We start from the raw sequence: 13,708 nt of genomic DNA, 5'->3' as shown, positions 1-13,708 counted from the left end.
TATCGACTGCTAAATCAACAGAGCCACATGACCCTGACTCATATCCAGATCAAGCCAATGCCATAGGTGTAATGAGAAAGCCTTCAAATTACAACCCATACTCCAACACATATAACCCTGGATGGAGAGACCACCCCAATTTTTCATGGTCTCAAGGATTCCAACAGAATGGACCAGCAGCTCCAGCTCCACCAATTCCACAAAATCCTCAAGCCTCTCAGCCACCATTTAGACCATACAATCAGAACCAGAACTACTCTCAACCCAGACCATGGGAGGATTTATTCCAGAATCTCAAGAATCTTACTCACTCTACGATTGAGCAACAGAACCGCACCATTGATGGACTACGAAATGAGTTGAGAGCAAGCTTCAACTCACAAGCCCAATCAGTTTCAAGCCTTAAGAAGATGGTGGGATAACTTGCTTCTTCAGTTCAGACCTTGGCAATGACCGTTGAGAAAGGTAAATTTCCAAGTCAACCAGTGCCTAATCCTAAAGGATTACATGAAGCAAGTACCAGTTCACCACAACAGCATAGAGAGGTCAAAGCAGTCATGACCTTGCGAAAAGGAAAAGAAGTCGACAACAAAGTGGAGATGCCGGTGACAAAAGAAAATCAAATTGTACCTGTGAGTGTTGAGGACTCATCACCGGAGGAGAAAGAAGAAACCAACCCACGAGAATACGTTCCCAAAGCTCCATTTCCTCAAAGGTTAGCTAAAGGCAAAAAGGGAAAATCCACATGTGAGATTCTCGAAATCTTCAAACAGGTAAGTGTTAACATCCCTTTGCTTAATGCTATTAAACAAGTTCCATCTTATGCCAAGTTTCTTAAAGACCTTTGTACTAAAAAGAGAAACATGTATGTTCAAAAGAAGGCATTTTTAACAGAAAACGTTAATTCTATACTCCAACATAAAATTCCTTTAAAATGCAAAGACCCAGGCTCCCCCACTATCTCATGTAGTATAGGGAACCACACAATTGAGAATGCTTTGTTGGATTTAGGAGCTAGTGTAAATCTTTTGCCTTACTCTGTATTCGTGAAACTTGGACTGGGAGAATTACACCCAACTCCAGTGGTGTTACAGCTTGCAGATTGGTCCACGAAAATACCTCGTGGTATTGTGGAGGATGTGCTTATCCAGGTAGACAAGTTCTATTTTCCTGTTGATTTTATTGTAATTGACACTCAACCAATACAGGATTCAAGGAAGCACATCCCCATTATTCTAGGACGACCTTTCTTGGCAACTGCGGATGCTCACATTCAATGCAGGACTGGAAATATGCAGTTGTCCTTCGGCAACATGACTATGGAGTTGAACATCTTCAACATTGCCAAACAACCTCACAGTGCAGATGATGGAATTGTTGATGTGGATTTAATTGAAACAATAGTTGATAATACTTTTCTTTCAAACCTTAGTGATCCTTTACAAACATGTTTTACTCACTTTGGTTTAGATTTTGATATTGACAGATCAGTTGATGAGGTCAACGCCCTACTTGACTCAGCACCATCCATGGACACTAATAAATGGAAGTCAAGAGTTGAACAACTAGCACCATCAGAGAAGAAACTCATCCCATCATCAGAATCACCACCGAAACTCGAGCTCAAACCATTGCCCAATACTTTGGAATATGCATTTTTGGGAGAAGAAAGTACTCTGCCGGTAATCATCTCATCATCCCTAAATGAAGAACAAAAAGGTAAGTTGTTAGATGTTTTAAAAGAGCACAAAGGAGCATTAGGATGGACCATAGCAGATATAAAAGGTATAAATCCAGTAGACTGCATGCATTACATTCACCTCGATGAAAATGCTAAATCTACTAGGGAAATGCAACGTCGATTAAATCCTAATATAAAAGAAGTTGTTAGAACAGAAGTCCTTAAGCTATTAGATGCAGGTATCATTTACCCAATTTCTGATAGTTCATGGGTCAGTCCTGTACAAGTTGTCCCCAAAAAGTCAGGAGTCACAGTAGTTACCAATGCTGATAATGAATTGATACCCACTAGAGTAACTACAGGATGGCGTGTTTGCATTGATTATAGAAAGTTGAATTCTGTCACACGTAAAGACCATTTTCCTTTACCATTTATTGATCAAATGCTTGATAGATTAGCAGGCCATGAATTTTATTGCTTTCTAGATGGCTACTCAGGATATAATCAGATTCCCATAGCACCAAAAGATCAAGAGAAAACTACTTTCACTTACCCTTTTGGCACATTTGCATATAGGAGAATGCCATTTGGATTATGTAATGCACCTGCTACATTTCAACGATGCATGTTAAGCATTTTTTCTGATATGGTTGAACGATTCCTTGAAGTCTTTATGGATGACTTTTCTGTCTTTGGTGATTCATTTGATTAATGCTTACATCATCTAACACTAGTTCTGCAGAGATGTACCGAGAAGAACTTAGTCTTGAATTGGGAGAAGTGCCATTTTATGGTAAAACAAGGTATTGTTCTCGGTCACATCATTTCGAGCAAAGGTATTGAGGTTGACAAAGCCAAGGTGGATCTCATTTCTAATCTTCCTCCACCCAAAACAGTCAGAGAAGTAAGATCTTTCCTTGGGCATGCTGGTTTCTATAGACGTTTCATTAAAGATTTTAGCAAAGTTTCTAGACCCTTATGCAATTTACTTGCTAAGGATGTACCTTTTATCTTTAGTGATTCATGTCTTATGGCGTTTGAAAAATTAAAACAGTTGTTGACATCATCACCCATCATTCAGGCCCCAAACTGGAGCTTACCATTTGAGCTAATGTGTGATGCATCTGATTATGCAGTAGGAGCAGTATTAGGACAAAGAGTTGATCGAATTCCCCACGTTATTTACTATGCTAGTATGACATTAAATGATGCACAGTTGAACTATTCAACTACTGAAAAAGAAATGCTAGCAGTAGTGTTTGCATTGGAAAAATTTCGATCATATCTCATTAGTTGTAAAATAATTATATTCACGGATCATGCTGCTCTGAAATATCTTCTCACAAAGAAAGATGCAAAAGCCAGACTAATTCGTTGGGTGTTACTTTTTCAGGAGTTTGACTTGGAATTCAAAGATAAGAAAGGCACAGAGAATGTTGTGGTGGACCACCTCTCTCGTCTCCATTTTGACACAATTACAGAATCATTACCATTGAATGAGTCATTTCCAGATGAACAATTAATGAATGTGGAAGTATTACCTTGGTATGCTGATATAGTTAATTATCTTGTTACAGGTAAACTTCCAGAGCATTGGACCAAGCAAGACAAGGCTAAATTCTTTGCAGAAATAAAGAATTTCTTTTGGGATGACCCGTATTTGTTCAAGTATTGTGCAGACCAAATTGTTAGACGATGCGTCCCAGAAAGTGAAATTCTGAATATCTTTTCATTCTGCCATGAACAAGCTTGTGGAGGCCATTTCAGCGCTAAGAAAACAGCGACTAAAGTTTTACAATGTGGTTTCTATTGGCCAACTATATTTCGAGATGCTTACACTTTCTGTTCTTCATGTGATAGGTGTCAACGAATGGGAAGCATTACACGAAGGAACATGATACCACTAAATCCAATTTTAGTGGTTGAGATTTTTGACGTATGGGGTATCAACTTCATGGGACCCTTTCCCCCTTCTTTTGGCCATCAATACATATTGGTTGCTGTTGACTACGTATCCAAATGGGTAGAACCAATTCCATGCAGAACTAATGATCACAAGGTGGTGATAGGATTTTTGAAAAGCAACATTGTCTCGCGCTTTGGATTCCCTCGAGTAATAATCAGTGATGGTGGTGCCCACTTTTGTAACAAAGCATTCAAAGCTCTTTTGACAAAGTATTCAATCACACACAAAGTGGCGACCCCGTATCATCCGCAAACCAGTGGCCAAGTTGAGATTTCCAATCGAGAAATAAAGCACATATTAGAAAAGACGGTGAGGCCAGACAGAAAAGATTGGTCATTAAGACTTGATGATGCACTATGGGCATATAGAACGGCTTTCAAGACCCCGATTGGGATGTCACCCTACATGCTAGTGTATGGAAAAGCTTGCCACCTACCTGTGGAACTCGAGCATCGTGCGTATTGGGCCATCAAGAAATTCAATTTTGACATGCAGCAAGCCAGCTCAGAAAGAAGATTACAGCTGGCAGAACTTGAAGAAATTCGCAATGATGCATACGAAAATGTCAAGATTTACAAGCAACGAATGAAAGTCTTCCATGATAAGCAAATTATGAGAAAATCGTTCACTCCAGGTCAGAAAGTGCTTTTATTCAATTCTCGCTTGCACCTGTTCCCAGGTAAGTTACGCTCTCGTTGGTCTGGCCCATTTATTGTTCATACTGTTTTTCCACATGGGGCAATTGAAATTAAGGACCCAAAGAACGGTGTCACGTTTAAAGTTAATGGTCAAAGATTAAAGCCATATCTAGAATACCAACCACATGGAGAAGACATCGAGATAAATTTGAGTGACCCACCAAATTTGAATTGATTTTTTTTTCTTTTCGTTGATTTGATTTTTCTTTCTTTCTTTTTATTATTATTCTCTTGCTAATTGAAATTGTTTTTGCATAAGTGTGTTTATTTTACCATTAAGTTTTCTTTTATCGTTTTTAATCATGAGTACCTTACTTAGACCGTTCCTCCTGAACATTCTTAAACCACTTCAACGTGTCAAAACTCATCTCAAAAGGCAGATTCAATTTTGTAAAACACATCGCATTTGGGCTCTACAACCACCAGAGTTAGTAGCCTATGTTGAGGGTTTAGAAAGCCAACTCAGAGACATTGAGAGAAGTGTTTACAACATCCAGTTGGAGCTTGAGGTAAATTCAATAAGAGGAAGATTTTAATTTTCTTTGTGTGTTTTGATTTGTTTTTCTGTTTGTGTGCTTTAGTTTGTTACCCCAGTGAAGTGGCGGATAACGGTACTCCGTGACAATCAAGTCGGTTACTTCAGTTTCCCATAATAACTGATATTCTGAGGCGAAGGTATGGACAGAAACGAGATTCTAGCGAAGCTTCACAAGCGATTCCCTTCACTTCCTCAGAATGCCCTCCTTACGATCTATAAAGCTCGGTCCGAACGCATGCGATTACTCATGAGGAATAACATACCTGCTGACATCCGTTGGTTAATCGAGGCTAAAGTACGATCGGCAGGTGAGTTACCTCCAAAATTTATTGCATTCATGCCTGGTTGTGGTAAAGGAAATTATGCAAGAAAACGACGAGCTCGAAGAATTTCTGTTGCTTATCATAAGTGTGCCAGAATGAGTTGCAATAAAAACCCATGTTCTTTAGGAATGGTGTCTGATAACAGGGAAGATAAGATTCAATTCATTAGGAATGGCTTGAATAAGGAGTCATTGGATGATATCCTTTTGTCTCTTGAAACGCATCCCAGTGGATATGTGCAAGGAGCGATTCTCCAGTTATGGCCATTATTCCAGAAAGAGCATGCACGATATAGTCTCGGGAATCTGACTATAAACGACCCTGTTTGCCAGTTTATAAGAAAACTGGATAGGAAGCCTATCCTCGACCCATAGAGGGCGTTCAAGCCGTTTCTGGACGTAAAACCAGAGGAAGATGTGAGCCACAATCGCAACTACCTGTAAATATCCTTTTACTTTATTGTTATTTTATTTCACTATTGTCTTATTGTTTGCATTATTGTCTTTAATAATTTTATTACTGTTTGCTTTTTCCTTTTTACTGTTTTCTTTTTGACTTGCGAGCCACGTGCTTTACGTGTTATTTGACACTGACATATTACCTCATACACAACCATGACCCACTATCACCGAGACTCTTAAATGTGATTTCTTTTTTGTCAAGCACTCACATATTGTTTTTGAGAAGTATCACAATATCAGCTACTCCCAATAGACAATTCAAGAACATTTGTGTGCTTTCTGGATTTACATATGGCAACATAAAGAGTTCGTTGAGGCAGCCATAGATCTTGGTCGAGCATAGCAGCGAGAAAATTACACTTGGTGTATGGAGGAGGTAATCGAGGGTAATCAAAAATGGTCTCAGAAGCAGCTTTTATCAGAGGAAGTCAAGTGTTAGGCATTATCCCAAGAGTCTTAAAACCATTAGGTAGTTCGTCTGACTCATCAACTGGAGAAGAGTTAGTCGTCTCAGGTATGCAAGAAAGAATAACTGAAATGCTTAATCATGCTGATGCTTTTATTTTCCTTCCAAGAGATCTTGCAACACTAGAGGCACTTATCACGCTAGCATCTTGGGCCCATCTGCACATTCACTAGAAACCCATCGATTTGTTAAATGTCAATAACTTTTATGATGGCTTTATCGCATTTCTTAACCATGCAATAAAAAACTATTTCATTCCTTCTAATGTGAAAAAACTTTTTATTTGTGCTCACACTGCTAATGAGCTACTTGATATGTTACAAGCTTATAAACCGGAGCCAGACCCCTGGACCTTTGTGTTGGAGCGCCTAAATAATGATGGTAACAGTAGCCGCAGTAAGAAGTACAAATTAGATTTAACTCTCCGCTTGTAAATATTATTTTCTGTGTTGCACCACCCAGGTGATGTCTTCTAAACTCTACTTCTTTCATTTCAAACATTGAGGACAATGTTTCGTTCTGGTTGGGGGGAGGGAATAGTCGACAATTGTGGAATTTTGGTTAAGTTTTTACTAATTTTTTGTTGTAGAAACTAACTGTTGCTAACTTTTTGTGTTGAAGATGGCTGAATATGGAGTGTAGTGACTCTAGAAACGCATCTTCATCGTTTAAAAAAAAAATTAAAAAAAAATTCAGACATTTTCTTTTTCTTTATTATGTGTTTATATTTATTTTTCTTCTTTTTAATTTCTCCTCTATAAATATACATTTTCCAACTTTTGAGTCGAAGATGGCTGAATATCGAGTGTAGTTCCTCTAGAAACGCATCTTCTTTAAAAAAAATAAAAAATCATTTTCGTTTTCTATCATTTTACGTGTAACTTTTCTAATTAGTTTTTATGCATGCATATTTTTCTTTCATGTTTAGAATAGGTTGGGGGGTAGAATGTTGTTTAAAAAAAAAATTGTGTGATTTGTTTTAACATTGGGTGACATGATTAATTTTAAATTTTAGTATTTGTATTATCTTTGGTCTTAAGTGATGTTAGATTATGTTTGCTACTCTACATGTTGATGTCAGAGACATATATGAGTTGCTTGAAGGAATGAACATGTCATAATAAGTACCAAGTGAGTTTTTGAGCCTATCATTTTTCTTGGAGATTAACCCTTTTGCCCATTCTTTATACAGCTTAACAGTTTATTATTGTATACACGATCTCTAGATTTCTTTTGAGTTAACCCTTAATAAAAATAAAAAGAAAAAAGAAAAAAAAGTGTGTTGCTACATTTGGAGGCCCATCTAACTAGTAGATATGGAAGGTTATTTAGAGCCCTAAAAGACGATGGAAAGGCCATCTTTGATCCGTTTGAGCCTTTCTAGCCATCCCTTTTATTAAATATCCATAGTTAACCCTTTTGAGCCTTTAAAAAAAAAAAACATTTTCTTTGTCAACTTATCATCTTGACCCACTCCGATTTGGAGTATTACCCGATATCTTATAAGTTCCATCACCTATTTATGTTTGAGAAAATGTAAATAATTATGTTGTTCAGTGAAGTTATACAAAAAAAAAGTAAAAAAAAAAACAACAAAACAAAAGTTGTTATTTCAAAAGAATAAAAATAACAATAATAGGTGAAATCCACCTTGCAACTTCCAAAAAAAAAAAAAATTCTCTGCATTTTTCTCAAACATACACTTTGTTTTCCTTATTTCTTTTCTTTGTTAACCATGTCCCTAGCCTACGTTACATCCTAATAAAAGTCCTTCCTGATTTTAGGGAACTATAATCTGAAGTAGAAGCTAGTTATATGGGCTAAAAAGATGTAGTGGTGCATATAAAAAAAATAAATAAATAAATTGGGTTGACTAACAGTTTTTATTTGACTTGAGATCGTATTATTTTTAAGCTGAGGGCATATTTATTTCATCTTGGTGAGAGCATGTGATATCACTTCTTCATTATTTTCTCTCAATTATCATTCATTGGAGTGACTATTTTTATTGGGTTTAATTTCTTTGTGAGAGTGTCACTACTTCCAGTGAGATTTTGGGGTTTGACATGTCATTCTTAAAAGTAGCTATAACAAAGTCTACTGGGCTGATTTATGTGGATGGTTGATGTGGGTGTGATGTTACTTTAGACTGGAGATAATGCTTATACTTTTATTTGATTGCTATCATTAATTTGATTGAATAAACACGAGTGTTTCTAAATTTAAAAAAAAAAATCATTTTGAATTTGAATTTTATTTTCGCTTCATTTGCTAGGGACTAGCAATAAGCTGGTTGGGGGGTGTGTTGAGTGTTAGAAAATGCATATTTATAAAGGAGAAAACCGTCATTTTACATTTCAAGTCTTACTAACAACCCTTACTTTTATGTATTTAACCTTCTTGTGATTTAATTACATGTGTTTTATTTTAATTAAGTATTTTATGTATTTTAGGGGCATCATAGTCATTTCACAATAAACGAGAAATCAGATGGCAAAACGGACATCACTTTTGAACTCAGGACGGTCGAAAACCTTAGGAGGAGCATAAAAGGAAAAATGGCACTGTTCACATGTATGGTACTATTCATGTGTACGGTACTGTATACGTTACTGTTCACGACACTGTTCACATAGACGGACCGATGACGTGGCATTGACTGATGAGGTGTCACGATCCTGTTGGACTAAAATTCTTATATACTGTTGATGGTGACGTGGCAGCATATCAGTGGACGAAAAATCTCGCATATGGTGCATACATCACACAGGATTATTTTCAACCAAACCGCGTTACTGTTCATCAGCGTGGTCAAACTGTGGACTGTTGACTGGTGACGTGGCGCAATCCTGAGCGTCCAAACTGTTTTTAATCCGATAGCCATGATTTACTTCATGTATCTATAAAAAGGGGGCCTCTCCCCCCTAATTTGATATCTCTGAATCCATTTTTGGGATCCATTTTCTGTAATTCCTTCTCCATCTTGTATTTTCTTCGTATTTTAATAAATTCCCATTTTGCCCCTAGTTCAATTATGAGTGGCTAATTTTCTTTCAAGCTTGGGTTGAAGGTGAAGTCTCAACATGTGTCATGGGCTTAATTTGGTAAATTTATTTTCTCTTCCCCTCTAGTTTTTGTGGATGTTTTGACTTCTCGTCAACAAATAATAATAATCTTGTCTAGATACCGCCTTGGTTACACCGGCTCTCTAGTATAAGGTTATTATTATTTGGCACGATAAGCCCTTAGCACCATATTGATTAGAGCGTGGTTCATGAGGTGTGGATTCCCCCCTCATGATTTAATTGGCATTAATACGGATTATTTAGCCCATGATGCATGTTGATACGGATCCGAATACCCAAGTACGTCATTTCAATAGATTTCGCTTCAATTTATTCTCGCCATTTCAATTCCAATTTTAGAATTTATTCTTGCCATTTTAATTTAAGATTTAGCATATTTCAAATCATTTCCACCACAAATCCAATCACCCATTTACAAAATTTATTCTACACAATTAAAATCCACCTCCTCGTGGGATCGACACTCGTCACCATTAGTCTATACTACAATAGATTCGTGCGCTTGCGAGTACATTAAAATTTGCACAACAATCAGCATACAATTCCTTAATATGTTCAAAACCAAGTAGTTTAAAAGTATTAATAATGCATCATATTCCTCCACTTGTCCTTTAAATCAACCTGAACGTAAGTAAGTTTTACATCAATATAAAGAATAATTTAACCCCCAAACAAAAACAAAGAAACGAAAAATGTAAAAAACATTGCAGATTAGTACACAGCAAAATCACCTTAGTTCTTTCTTTAAATTCTTCGTGGTTGGATTTTAAAATAACCTTCCATTTTCCTTTACCAAATCTTCATCATAGAGGAAATAAGGATCAAAATGAGCAAAAAAAGGATTAAAAAAAGATACACTCGTTTTTAGCACCATTATTCGCATAAAAACAAGAGAAATAACTATTCTACTGTAAGCCATTCTCCAAGCTAGAGTAACAAGGCTCTATGAGCCCTATGATCTAAAAATGTCAAATTGTCTTTAATTTGAAGACAAGAGTGTTGACATAAATAATCCTATAATATTGATTTTGATGATAAAAAATCTTATATATTTTTTATTAAAAATGTTGGAGCTATTAATATTAAACAAACTCTTAAAGCTATATAATATTTTAGATATGTTTAAGAATTTGGATAATTGTTAACTTTAATCGGAAAATTATTTTATACAAAAAGTTGTTTAAATGCTTATTCTGGAAAATAACAGTGAACCGTTTACTGAAAATGGTGAACCAATAATTTCCAAAAAGGAATTAGATTGTAACCATGAACTGTTTACCAAGAATGGTTAGCTAAAATTTGTTTTGCCGGTTTCTGGAAATACGAATGAATTTATTGTTGGAATTGAAAACTAGCTGTTGTTGACTTTCTGAGAAAAATCGAATCACCTTTAACTGCTGTCGGTTCACCAAATTCAAACAAAGAGTGATCCAAGAGTTATCATTGAGCTTGCTATTGAGTATACAATTCTTATTGAGCTTTAAACTTGTTTTTGTTTCATTGATTCACACTTTAAGCTTTCATTTGTAGCCACATACATTGTGTAAGAGAAATTTCATTCGTAATCTTTATTTTTGAGTGGTTGTAAGTGTTAGGATACACTTGGGTTAAGAGATTGGGGATAATCTTTTGTTGTAAAGGTCTATTGACACATTGGAAGTCAATTGTAAGAGTTGTTGAAACCTTGGAGGCTCGTTTAGGGAAATCCTCAAGCCTGGTGAGCTTGAGGCATGGACATAGGCATGGTTGGCCGAACCACATAAAAACCATGTTTTTGCTCTCTTTTATCCTATCTCTTTATTTTTCTATTGCACATTAATTTGTTTATTTCAAATTTGATTGCTTTGTTTAAATTGTATTAAGTTTTTAATTGCTTAATTTTTTTAGAAACTCAATTCACACCCCCTCTTGGGTTGCCTAGTTAGTATTTGAAATAGAGGTGTAAGTACAATCATCTATGGCCTATCACAAAGCCACCAACCTCATTGATGTTCCCACAAAATATACACAAACATCAGGAACGTATGCGCAACACCCATAGTTACAAAGAAAATATCAAACTCAAATGATTATCAAGGCTAGATATTTCAAAGGTTTTCCTTAAGAGAACCACATACATTTCCACGCCCTTTCTTAAAGCTTCTTCTTCCTCAAGATTCCATCTCTTCTTTTTTCTCCTTCTAGCCAATTTGGTGATGTCATGTTTCTTTAATGGCGATGTTGAGTGTTAGAAAATGTATATTTATAAAGGAGAAAATCATCATTTTACATTTCATGTCTTACTAACAACCCTTACTTTTATGTATTTAAGCTTCTTGTAATTTAATTATGTGTGTTTTATTTTAATTAAGTATTTTATGTATTTTAGGGGCATCATGGTCATTTCACAATAAACGAGAGATCAGACGGCAAAATGGACATCACTTTTGAACTCGGGACGGTCAAAAACCTTAGGAGGAGCATAAAAAGAAAAATGGCACTGTTCACATGTACGGTATTATTTACGTGTACGGTACTGTCTACGTTACTGTTCACGACACTGTTCACATAGACGGATCGATGATGTGGCATTGACCGATGATGTGGCATTGACTGATGAGGTGTCACGATCCTGTTGGACTAAAATTCTTATGTACTGTTGATGGTGACATGGCAGCATATCAGTGGACCAAAAATCTCGCGTACGGTACATGCATCACACAGGATTATTTTTAACCAAACCGCGTCACTGTTCAACCCAGGTCAAACCGTGTTACTGTTCACCCACTTGGTCAAACCGCGTACTATTGACTGATGACGTGACGCAATCTTGAGCGTCCAAACTGTTTTTAATCCGATGGCCACGATTTACTCAATGTATCTATAAAAAGGGGGCCTCCCCCCCTCTAATTTGATAACTTTGAATCTATTTTTTGGATCCATTTTTTGTAGTTCCTTCTCCATCTTGTATTTTCTACGTATTTTAATAAATTTCTATTTTGCCCCTACTTCAAATATGAGTAGCTAATTTTCTTTCAAGCTTGGGTTGAAGATGAAGTCTCGACATGTGTCACGGGCTTTATTTGGTAAATTTATTTTCTCTTCCCCTCTAGTTTTTGTGGATGTTTTGACTTTTCGTCGACAAATAATAATAATCTTGTTTAGTACCGCCTTGGTTTCACCGGCTCCCTAATACAAGGTTATTATTATTTGGCACGATAAGCCCTTAACACCATATTAATTAGAGCGTGGTTCATGAGGTGTGGATTCCCCCCTCATGATTTCATTGGTATTAATAAAGAATATTTAGCCCATGGTGCATGTTGATACGGATCCAGATACCTAAGTACGTCATTTCAATAAATTTCTATTCAATTTATTCTCGCCATTTAAAATCTAATTTTAGGATAATCTAAAGTCACTTTCACCACAAATCCAACCACCCATTTACAAAATTAATTCTACACAGAATTAAAATTCACCTCCTCGTGGGATCGATACTCGTCACCATTAGTCTATTCTACAATAGATTCGTGCGCTTGCGAGTTCAATAAAATTTGCACAACAAGTTTTTGGCGCCGTTGCCGGGGAGGTAAGTTGTTTTAATTCGTAAAATTAATTTTTGTGAATAATTTTTTTTAATCGTTTTCTTGCAATTTTTTTATTAAAAAAAAAAGATAAAGAAAAAAAGTGAATCTACATTTAGAGGTAAGAATATCTTTTCTTTTTCTCTTCTTTAAAATTCTGTAATTTAATTTTCTTTGTATTTTTTTGTTTAGCTTATTAATTTATTTTTAGTTAATTTATTTCATGTATTGTTTTAAGTGTTTTTTTTATAGAAAGGTTGTAACAGCGTGATAAGGTTAGTACTGTAATTTCTCCTTCTTCTTTAGTTTTATTTGTTTTGTTCTCATTTATCTTTTGTTTTTTGCATGCATGGTCGTAGGTCATTATTACCTAATCTTGAACCTATAGACCTTAAACTTGAGAAAGCACTTCGCACACACAAACAAGTTAAAAATAAAATGGATTTGCAACCACAGGAGAGGCCATTCAAGGACTACTTCAGTCCTTTAGATAATTTGAGAACATCATGCATAAGATACCCAAATGTAGCTGTTAAGAGTTTTGAACTAAAACCTAGTGTGCTAAATTGTCTCCCAACATTCTATGACCTAGAAAATGAGGACCCATATAATCATTTGAATGATTTTCATGCTATTTGTCAAACATTTAAATATGAGAACTTTTCAAATGATGATGTAAAACTTAGACTATTCCCATTTTCTTTAAAGGATAGAGCTCGTTCATGGCTTAATACATTGCCTACTAATAGCATTGCATCATGGGAACAAATGGTAACGAAATTTTTGAATAAATATTTCCCAGTGCATAAAACCAATGCTATTAGCAGGGAAATCTTAGAGTTTACACAAAAAGAAGACGAGCAGTTTTTCGAAACATGGGAGCGATTCAATGGGCTACTCTTGAAGTGTCCACATCATGGGTA

At 35.9% G+C, this 13,708-nt stretch overlaps 1 non-coding gene across 1 annotated transcript; it reads right to left on the bottom strand.

Annotated features, from left to right (window-relative positions):
* Nucleotides 1-13,600: 13,600 nt before the first annotated feature.
* On the bottom strand, nucleotides 13,601-13,708 carry LOC127898967 (small nucleolar RNA R71). The gene has a single exon (XR_008050735.1). It is a non-coding gene; the product is annotated as a small nucleolar RNA R71 (small nucleolar RNA).

This window comes from Citrus sinensis, chromosome 7, assembly GCF_022201045.2.
Source record: "Citrus sinensis cultivar Valencia sweet orange chromosome 7, DVS_A1.0, whole genome shotgun sequence".
Taxonomy (NCBI): Eukaryota; Viridiplantae; Streptophyta; class Magnoliopsida; order Sapindales; family Rutaceae; genus Citrus; species Citrus sinensis.
The sequence above is the reverse complement of the archived record's forward strand: the minus strand, read 5'-3'. Positions and strand labels throughout refer to the sequence as shown.